This window comes from Ovis canadensis, chromosome 20 (genome assembly GCF_042477335.2).
Source record: "Ovis canadensis isolate MfBH-ARS-UI-01 breed Bighorn chromosome 20, ARS-UI_OviCan_v2, whole genome shotgun sequence".
NCBI lineage: Eukaryota > Metazoa > Chordata > Mammalia > Artiodactyla > Bovidae > Ovis > Ovis canadensis.
Window position 1 is genome coordinate 8605489 of NC_091264.1, and position 9641 is coordinate 8615129.

Below are 9641 nucleotides of genomic sequence, written 5' to 3' on the forward strand. Positions count from 1 at the left end.
GTGCACACGTGGTGGGAGTCGATCCTCGGCTTGAACGTCAAGGCAGTGCAGGTAAAACAGGTTCCTCTGGAATGGACTGACACATCTGGGGGACTCTTGGAATGGTGGCACGACCCTGGAGTTCCTCTCGCCTTTCCTGTGGAGAGAGCCTCCTCTTGAGATGCGACGGGAACGCCGGGAATTCTTTCCCTACGAAACAGGGAAAGGATCCCTCATCTCGAGCTAGGAGGCGGAAACGGGGCTCCCCTGGATGTGTGCGGGACACCACGTGCTTCCTCTCGAGTGCAGACGGGTATGTCGGGGAACTTCTTGAGTTGCAGCAATGGTGTGAAGGACCCTTTGGAAGTTCCAGTGGTTAGATGTGATTGGCCTCGAGAAGCCTCAGCGGAAATGGGCCTCATCTCGCCTCGAGGGCAAAACCTCCTGGATTTTCTCGAGTTGCGGCAGGTGCTCTCGACTTACGACGGGGACCTCAGGGAACCGCTCTGGTGGCCTCAGGAAAGGCCAGTCCCCATGCGAGTTCCTCGGGGGCGTCTCGGGATTCCTCTCCCGTCGATGCCGGGGCCTAAGACCTTGTGTGGAGTCGGGGCCGGAACCTGAGGATTCCTCTCCAGTGCTGACATGGATCTTGGGGTACTTCTGGAGTCTCCCCAGGGGAGTCAGTCCTCGTCTCGAATGCGGGCATGCACTTGCGCTTTCCTCCAGAGCGGTAGCAGCAGTGTCACGCAGTCCGCCGCGTGGATCAAAGGATCTATGGTTTTCCCTCGAGTCTTTCCCACGAGGCTTTCCCACGAGGCTTTCCCACAGGGCTGTCCCACGTGCACACGTGGTGGGAGTCGATCCTCGGCTTGAACGTCAAGGCAGTGCAGGGAAAACAGGTTCCTCTGGAATGGACTGACACATCTGGGGGACTCTTGGAATGGTGTCATGACCCTGGAGTTCCTCTCGCCTTTCCTGTGGAGAGAGCCTCCTCTTGAGATGCGACGGGAACGCCGGGAATTCTTTCCCTACGAAACAGGGAAAGGATCCCTCATCTCGAGCTAGGAGGCGGAAACGGGGCTTCCCTGGATGTGTGCGGGACACCACGTGCTTCCTCTCGAGTGCAGACGGGTATGTCGGGGAACTTCTTGAGTTGCAGCAATGGTGTGAAGGACCCTTTGGAAGTTCCAGTGGTTAGATGTGATTGGCCTCGAGAAGCCTCAGCGGAAATGGGCCTCATCTCGCCTGGAGGGCAAAACCTCCTGGATTTTCTCGAGTTGCGGCAGGTGCTCTCGACTTACGACGGGGACCTCAGGGAACCGCTCTGGTGGCCTCAGGAAAGGCCAGTCCCCATGCGAGTTCCTCGGGGGCCTCTCGGGATTCCTCTCCCGTCGATGCCGGGGCCTAAGACCTTGTGTGGATTCGCGGCCGGAACCTGAGGATTCCTCTCCAGTGCTGACATGGATCTTGGGGTACTTCTGGAGTCTCCCCAGGGGAGTCAGTCCTCGTCTCGAATGCGGGCATGCACTTGCGCTTTCCTCCAGAGCGGTAGCAGCAGTGTCACCCAGTCCGCCGCGTGGATCAAAGGATCTATGGTTTTCCCTCGAGTCTTTCCCACGAGGCTTTCCCACGAGGCTTTCCCACAGGGCTGTCCCACGTGCACACGTGGTGGGAGTCGATCCTCGGCTTGAACGTCAAGGCAGTGCAGGGAAAAGCGGTTCCTCTGGAATGGACTGACACATCTGGGGGACTCTTGGAATGGTGGCACGACCCTGGAGTTCCTCTCGCCTTTCCTGGGGAGAGCGCCTCCTCTTGAGATGCGACGGGAACGCCGGGAATTCTTTCCCTACGAAACAGGGAAAGGATCCCTCATCTCGAGCTAGGAGGCGGAAACGGGGCTCCCCTGGATGTGTGCGGGACCCCACGTGCTTCCTCTCGAGTGGAGACGTGTATGTCAGGGAACTTCTTGAGTTGCAGCAATGGTTTGAAGGACCCTTTGGAAGTTCCAGTGGTTAGATGTGATTGGCCTCGAGAAGCCTCAGCGGAAATGGGCCTCATCTGGCCTGGAGGGCAAAACCTCCTGGATTTTCTCGAGTTGCGGCAGGTGCTCTCGTCTTACGACGGGGACCTCAGGGAACCGCTCTGGTGGCCTCAGGAAAGGCCAGTCCCCATGCGAGTTCCTCGGGGGCGTCTCGGGATTCCTCTCCCGTCGATGCCGGTGCCTAAGACCTTGTGTGGAGTCGGGGCCGGAACCTGAGGATTCCTCTCCAGTGCTGACATGGATCTTGGGGTACTTCTGGAGTCTCCCCAGGGGAGTCAGTCCTCGTCTCGAATGCGGGCATGCACTTGCGCTTTCCTCCAGAGCGGTAGCAGCAGTGTCACGCAGTCCGCCGCGTGGATCAAAGGATCTATGGTTTTCCCTCGAGTCTTTCCCACAAGGCTTTCCCACGAGGCTTTCTCACAGGGCTGTCCCACGTGCACACGTGGTGGGAGTCGATCCTCGGCTTGAACGTCAAGGCAGTGCAGGGAAAACAGGTTCCTTTAGAATGGACTGACACATCTGGGGGACTCTTGGAATGGTGGCATGACACTGGAGTTCCTCTCGCCTTTCCTGTGGAGAGCGCCTCCTCTTGAGATGCGACGGGAACGCCGGGAATTCTTTCCCTACGAAACAGGGAAAGGATCCCTCATCTCGAGCTAGGAGGCGGAAACGGGGCTCCACTGGATGTGTGCGGGACACCACGTGCTTCCTCTCGAGTGCAGACGGGTATGTCGGTGAACTTCTTGAGTTGCAGCAAGGGTGTGAAGGACCCTTTGGAAGTTCCAGTGGTTAGATGTGATTAGCCTCGAGAAGCCTCAGCGGAAATGGGCCTCATCTCGCCTGGAGGGCAAAACCTCCTGGATTTCCTCGAGTTGCGGCAGGTGCTCTCGACTTACGACGGGGACCTCAGGGACCCGCTCTGGTGGCCTCAGGACAGGCCAGTCCCCATGCGAGTTCCTCGGGGGCCTCTCGGGATTCCTCTCCCGTCGATGCCGGGGCCTAAGACCTTGTGTGGAGTCGGGGCCGGAACCTGAAGATTCATCTCCAGTGCTGACATGGATCTTGGGGTACTTCTGGAGTCTCCCCAGGGGAGTCAGTCCTCGTCTCGAATGCGGGCATGCACTTGCGCTTTCCTCCAGAGCGGTAGCAGCAGTGTCACGCAGTCCACCGCGTGGATCAAAGGATCTATGGTTTTCCCTCGAGTCTTTCCCACGAGGCTTTCACACGAGGCTTTCCCACAGGGCTGTCCCACGTGCACACGAAGTGGGAGTCGATCCTCGGCTTGAACGTCAAGGCAGTGCAGGGAAAACAGGTTCCTCTGGAATGGACTGACACATCTGGGGGACTCTGGGAATGGTGTCACGACCCTGGAGTTCCTCTCGCCTTTCCTGTGGAGAGCGCCTCCTCTTGAGATGCGACGGGAACGCCGGGAATTCTTTCCCTACGAAACAGGGAAAGGATCCCTCATCTCGAGCTAGGAGGCGGAAACGGGGCTCCCCTGGATGTGTGCGGGACCCACGTGCTTCCTCTCGAGTGGAGACGGGTATGTCGGGGAACTTCTTGAGTTGCAGCAAGGGTGTGAAGGACCCTTTGGAAGTTCCAGTGGTTAGACGTGATTAGCCTCGAGAAGCCTCAGCGGAAATGGGCCTCATCTCGCCTGGAGGGCAAAACCTCCTGGATTTTCTCGAGTTGCGGCAGGTGCTCTCGACTTACGACGGGGACCTCAGGGAAAGGCTCTGGTGGCCTCAGGAAAGGCCAGTCCCCATGCGAGTTCCTCGGGGGCCTCTCGGGATTCCTCTCCCGTCGATGCCGGGGCCTAAGACCTTGTGTGGAGTCGGGGCCGGAACCTGAGGATTCCTCTCCAGTGCTGACATGGATCTTGGGGTACTTCTGGAGTCTCCCCAGGGGAGTCAGTCCTCGTCTCAAATGCGGGCATGCACTTGCGCTTTCCTCCAGAGCGGTAGCAGCAGTGTCACGCAGTCCGCCGCGTGGATCAAAGGATCTATGGTTTTCCCTCGAGTCTTTCCCCCGAGGCTTTCCCACGAGGCTTTCCCACAGGGCTGTCCCACGTGCACACGTGGTGGGAGTCGATCCTCGGCTTGAACGTCAAGGCAGTGCAGGGAAAACAGGTTCCTCTGGAATGGACTGACACATCTGGTGGACTCTTGGAATGGTGGCACGACCCTGGAGTTCCTCTCGCCTTTCCTGTGGAGAGCGCCTCCTCTTGAGATGCGACGGGAACGCCGGGAATTCTTTCCCTACGAAACAGGGAAAGGATCCCTCATCTCGAGCTAGGAGGCGGAAACGGGGCTCCCCTGGATGTGTGCGGGACCCCACGTGCTTCCTCTCGAGTGGAGACGGGTATGTCGGGGAACTTCTTGAGTTGCAGCAAGGGTGTGAAGGACGCTTTGGAAGTTCCAGTGGTTAGATGTGATTGACCTCGAGAAGCCTCAGCGGAAATGGGCCTCATCTCGCCTGCAGGGCAAAACCTCCTGGATTTTCTCGAGCTGCGGCAGGTGCTCTCGACTTACGACGGGGACCTCAGGGACCCGCTCTGGTGGCCTCAGGAAAGGCCAGTCCCCATGCGAGTTCCTCTGGGGCCTCTCGGGATTCCTCTCCCGTCGATGCCGGGGCCTAAGACCCTGTGTGGAGTCGGGGCCGGAACCTGAGGATTCCTCTCCAGTGCTTACATGGACCTTGAGGTACTTCTGGAGTCTCCCCAGGGGAGTCAGTCCTCGTCTCCAATGCGGGCATGCATTGCGCTTTCCTCCAGAGCGGTAGCAGCAGTGTCACGCAGTCCGCCGCGTGGATCAAAGGATCTATGGTTTTCCCTCGAGTCTTTCCCACGAGGCTTTCCCACGAGGCTTTCCCCCAGGGCTGTCCCACGTGCACACGTGGCGGGAGTCGATCCTCGGCTTGAACGTCAAGGCAGTGCAGGGAAAACAGGTTCCTCTGGAATGGACTGACACATCTGGGGGACTCTGGGAATGGTGTCACGACCCTGGAGTTCCTCTCGCCTTTCCTGTGGAGAGCGCCTCCTCTTGAGATGCGACGGGAACGCCGGGAATTCTTTCCCTACGAAACAGGGAAAGGATCCCTCATCTCGAGCTAGGAGGCGGAAACGGGGCTCCCCTGGATGTGTGCGGGACCCACGTGCTTCCTCTCGAGTGGAGACGGGTATGTCGGGGAACTTCTTGAGTTGCAGCAAGGGTGTGAAGGACCCTTTGGAAGTTCCAGTGGTTAGACGTGATTAGCCTCGAGAAGCCTCAGCGGAAATGGGCCTCATCTCGCCTGGAGGGCAAAACCTCCTGGATTTTCTCGAGTTGCGGCAGGTGCTCTCGACTTACGACGGGGACCTCAGGGAAAGGCTCTGGTGGCCTCAGGAAAGGCCAGTCCCCATGCGAGTTCCTCGGGGGCCTCTCGGGATTCCTCTCCCGTCGATGCCGGGGCCTAAGACCTTGTGTGGAGTCGGGGCCGGAACCTGAGGATTCCTCTCCAGTGCTGACATGGATCTTGGGGTACTTCTGGAGTCTCCCCAGGGGAGTCAGTCCTCGTCTCAAATGCGGGCATGCACTTGCGCTTTCCTCCAGAGCGGTAGCAGCAGTGTCACGCAGTCCGCCGCGTGGATCAAAGGATCTATGGTTTTCCCTCGAGTCTTTCCCCCGAGGCTTTCCCACGAGGCTTTCCCACAGGGCTGTCCCACGTGCACACGTGGTGGGAGTCGATCCTCGGCTTGAACGTCAAGGCAGTGCAGGGAAAACAGGTTCCTCTGGAATGGACTGACACATCTGGTGGACTCTTGGAATGGTGGCACGACCCTGGAGTTCCTCTCGCCTTTCCTGTGGAGAGCGCCTCCTCTTGAGATGCGACGGGAACGCCGGGAATTCTTTCCCTACGAAACAGGGAAAGGATCCCTCATCTCGAGCTAGGAGGCGGAAACGGGGCTCCCCTGGATGTGTGCGGGACCCCACGTGCTTCCTCTCGAGTGGAGACGGGTATGTCGGGGAACTTCTTGAGTTGCAGCAAGGGTGTGAAGGACGCTTTGGAAGTTCCAGTGGTTAGATGTGATTGACCTCGAGAAGCCTCAGCGGAAATGGGCCTCATCTCGCCTGCAGGGCAAAACCTCCTGGATTTTCTCGAGCTGCGGCAGGTGCTCTCGACTTACGACGGGGACCTCAGGGACCCGCTCTGGTGGCCTCAGGAAAGGCCAGTCCCCATGCGAGTTCCTCTGGGGCCTCTCGGGATTCCTCTCCCGTCGATGCCGGGGCCTAAGACCCTGTGTGGAGTCGGGGCCGGAACCTGAGGATTCCTCTCCAGTGCTTACATGGACCTTGAGGTACTTCTGGAGTCTCCCCAGGGGAGTCAGTCCTCGTCTCCAATGCGGGCATGCATTGCGCTTTCCTCCAGAGCGGTAGCAGCAGTGTCACGCAGTCCGCCGCGTGGATCAAAGGATCTATGGTTTTCCCTCGAGTCTTTCCCACGAGGCTTTCCCACGAGGCTTTCCCCCAGGGCTGTCCCACGTGCACACGTGGCGGGAGTCGATCCTCGGCTTGAACGTCAAGGCAGTGCAGGGAAAACAGGTTCCTCTGGAATGGACTGACACATCTGGGGGACTCTTGGAATGGTGTCACGACCCTGGAGTTCCTCTCGCCTTTCCTGTGGAGAGCGCCTCCTCTTGAGATGCGACGGGAACGCCGGGAATTCTTTCCCTACGAAACAGGGAAAGGATCCCTCATCTCGAGCTAGGAGGCGGAAACGGGGCTCCCCTGGATGTGTGCGGGACCCACGTGCTTCCTCTCGAGTGGAGACGGGTATGTCGGGGAACTTCTTGAGTTGCAGCAAGGGTGTGAAGGACCCTTTGGAAGTTCCAGTGGTTAGACGTGATTCGCCTCCATAAGCCTCAGCGGAAATGGGCCTCATCTCGCCTGGAGGGCAAAACCTCCTGGATTTTCTCGAGTTGCGGCAGGTGCTCTCGACTTACGACGGGGACCTCAGGGAACCGCTCTGGTGGCCTCAGGAAAGGCCAGTCCCCATGCGAGTTCCTCGGGGGCCTCTCGGGATTCCTCTCCCGTCGATGCCGGGGCCTAAGACCTTGTGTGGAGTCGGGGCCGGAACCTGAGGATTCCTCTCCAGTGCTGACATGGATCTTGGGGTACTTCTGGAGTCTCCCCAGGGGAGTCAGTCCTCGTCTCGAATGCGGGCATGCACTTGCGCTTTCCTCCAGAGCGGTAGCAGCAGTGTCACGCAGTCCGCCGCGTGGATCAAAGGATCTATGGTTTTCCCTCGAGTCTTTCCCACGAGGCTTTCCCACGAGGCTTTCCCACAGGGCTGTCCCACGTGCACACGTGGCGGGAGTCGATCCTCGGCTTGAACGTCAAGGCAGTGCAGGGAAAACAGGTTCCTCTGGAATGGACTGACACATCTGGGGGACTCTTGGAATGGTGTCACGACCCTGGAGTTCCTCTCGCCTTTCCTGTGGAGAGCGCCTCCTCTTGAGATGCGACGGGAACGCCGGGAATTCTTTCCCTACGAAACAGGGAAAGGATCCCTCATCTCGAGCTAGGAGGCGGAAACGGGGCTCCCCTGGATGTGTGCGGGACCCCACGTGCTTCCTCTCGAGTGCAGACGGGTATGTCGGGGAACTTCTTGAGTTGCAGCAATGGTGTGAAGGACCCTTTGGAAGTTCCAGTGGTTAGATGTGATTGGCCTTGAGAAGCCTCAGCGGAAATGGGCCTCATCTCGCCTGGAGGGCAAAACCTCCTGGATTTTCTCGAGTTGCGGCAGGTGCTCTCGACTTACGACGGGGACCTCAGGGACCCGCTCTGGTGGCCTCAGGAAAGGCCAGTCCCCATGCGAGTTCCTCGGGGGCCTCTCGGGATTCTTCTCCCGTCGATGCCGGGGCCTAAGACCCTGTGTGGAGTCGGGGCCGGAACCTGAGGATTCCTCTCCAGTGCTTACATGGACCTTGAGGTACTTCTGGAGTCTCCCCAGGGGAGTCAGTCCTCGTCTCGAATGCTGGCATGCACTTGCGCTTTCCTCCAGAGCGGTAGCAGCAGTATCACGCAGTCTGCCGCGTGGATCAAAGGATCTATGGTTTTCCCTCGAGTCTTTCCCACGAGGCTTTCCCACGAGGCTTTCCCACAGGGCTGCGCCACGTGCACACGTGGTGGGAGTCGATCCTCGGCTTGAACGTCAAGGCAGTGCAGGGAAAACAGGTTCCTCTGGAATGGACTGACACATCTGGGGGACTCTTGGAATGGTGGCACGACCCTGGAGTTCCTCTCGCCTTTCCTGTGGAGAGCGCCTCCTCTTGAGATGCGACGGGAACGCCGGGAATTCTTTCCCTACGAAACAGGGAAAGGATCCCTCATCTCGAGGTAGGAGGCGGAAACGGGGCTCCCCTGGATGTGTACGGGAACCCACGTGCTTCCTCTCGAGTGGAGACGGGTATGTCGGGGAACTTCTTGAGTTGCAGCAAGGGTGTGAAGGACCCTTTGGAAGTTCCAGTGGTTAGATGTGATTGGCCTCGAGAAGCCTCAGCGGAAATGGGCCTCATCTCGCCTGGAGGGCAAAACCTCCTGGATTTTCTCGAGTTGTGGCAGGTGCTCTCGACTTACGACGGGGACCTCAGGGACCCGCTCTGGTGGCCTCAGGAAATGCCAGTCCCCATGCGAGTTCCTCGGGGGCGTCTCGGGATTCCTCTCCCGTCGATGCCGGGGCCTAAGACCTTGTGTGGAGTCGGGGCCGGAACCTGAGGATTCCTCTCCAGTGCTTACATGGATCTTGGGGTACTTCTGGAGTCTCCCCATGGGAGTCAGTCCTCGTCTCGAATGCGGGCATGCATTGCGCGTTCCTCCAGAGCGGTAGCAGCAGTGTCACGCCGTCCGCCGCGTGGATCAAAGGATCTATGGTTTTCCCTCGAGTCTTTCCCACGAGGCTTTCCCACGAGGCTTTCCCACAGGGCTCACCCACGTGCACACGTGGCGGGAGTCGATCCTCGGCTTGAACGTCAAGGCAGTGCAGGGAAAACAGGTTCCTCTGGAATGGACTGACACATCTGGGGGACTCTTGGAATGGTGGCACGACCCTGGAGTTCCTCTCGCCTTTCCTGTGGAGAGCGCCTCCTCTTGAGATGCGACGGGAACGCCGGGAATTCTTTCCCTACGAAACAGGGAAAGGATCCCTCATCTCGAGCTAGGAGGCGGAAACGGGGCTCCCCTGGATGTGTGCGGGACCCCACGTGCTTCCTCTCGAGTGCAGACGGGTATGTCGGGGAACTTCTTGAGTTGCAGCAATGGTGTGAAGGACCCTTTGGAAGTTCCAGTGGTTAGATGTGATTGGCCTTGAGAAGCCTCAGCGGAAATGGGCCTCATCTCGCCTGGAGGGCAAAACCTCCTGGATTTTCTCGAGTTGCGGCAGGTGCTCTCGACTTACGATGGGGACCTAAGGGAAAGGTTCTGGTGGCCTCAGGAAAGGCCAGTCCCCATGCGAGTTCCTCGGGGGCGTCTCGGGATTCCTCTCCCGTCGATGCCAGGGCCTAAGACCTTGTGTGGAGTCGGGGCCAGAACCTGAGGATTCCTCTCCAGTGCTGACATGGATCTTGGGGTACTTCTGGAGTCTC